This window comes from Sinocyclocheilus anshuiensis, unplaced genomic scaffold, assembly GCF_001515605.1.
Source record: "Sinocyclocheilus anshuiensis isolate Anshui unplaced genomic scaffold, SAMN03320099.WGS_v1.1 scaffold2490, whole genome shotgun sequence".
Taxonomy (NCBI): domain Eukaryota; kingdom Metazoa; phylum Chordata; class Actinopteri; order Cypriniformes; family Cyprinidae; genus Sinocyclocheilus; species Sinocyclocheilus anshuiensis.
This window is the reverse complement of record NW_015555992.1, coordinates 39,766-40,498: the sequence shown is the minus strand read 5'-3', so window position 1 is coordinate 40,498 and position 733 is coordinate 39,766. Positions and strand designations below refer to the sequence as shown.

The 733-nt window shown below is 34.5% G+C and overlaps 1 protein-coding gene across 1 annotated transcript in view; it reads right to left on the bottom strand.

Annotated features, from left to right (window-relative positions):
• Window positions 1-733, bottom strand: part of LOC107676111 (CAP-Gly domain-containing linker protein 4-like) — a 37,080-nt gene that overhangs the window by 26,947 nt on the left and 9,400 nt on the right. The gene's annotated exons all lie outside the window — the stretch shown is intronic.

Below are 733 nucleotides of genomic sequence, written 5' to 3'. Positions count from 1 at the left end.
ATATATATATATATTCTATAATAGAATATTCAATTATTCAAACATTTAAAAAAATAATAAAATAAATAAAAATGTGTATCTACTGTGGGGGAAAAAAAATGTCTACATTGTTCTTTTAAATGGATGGTTGTGTTATAATTTGATAGATAAATGGATTTATTAAGTGAGCACACAGGGTCAGGCTGACGCACACACTCGCACATTCACAGCCAGCTTTATTATTTTCCTTTCAGTCTATCCCATCAGCTCAGCGGTAAATTAGCCATGCTCATTTCTCTCCCTGAACTCATTTTACACTCACGGAGCGTCACCGCCAGGGGTCATTCTCCTCACAAACAGCAGATGTCACTGAAATGCATGCATTTTACAAAAGTTTAAATAATATCAATAATTCAGTGACATCTGCTGTTTGTGAAGAGAATGACCCCTGGCGGTGACGCTCCGTGAGTGTAAAATGAGTTCAGGGAGAGAAATGAGCATGGCTAATTTACAGCTGAGCTGATGGGATAGACTGAAAGGAAAATAATAAAGCTGGCTGTGAATGTGCGAGTGTGTGCGTCAGCCTGACCCTGTGTGCTCACTTAATAAATCCATTTATCTATCAAATTATAACACAACCATCCATTTAAAAGAACAATGTAGACATTTTTTTTCCCCCACAGTAGATACACATTTTTATTTATTTTATTATTTTTTTAAATGTTTGAATAATTGAATATTCTATTATAGAATA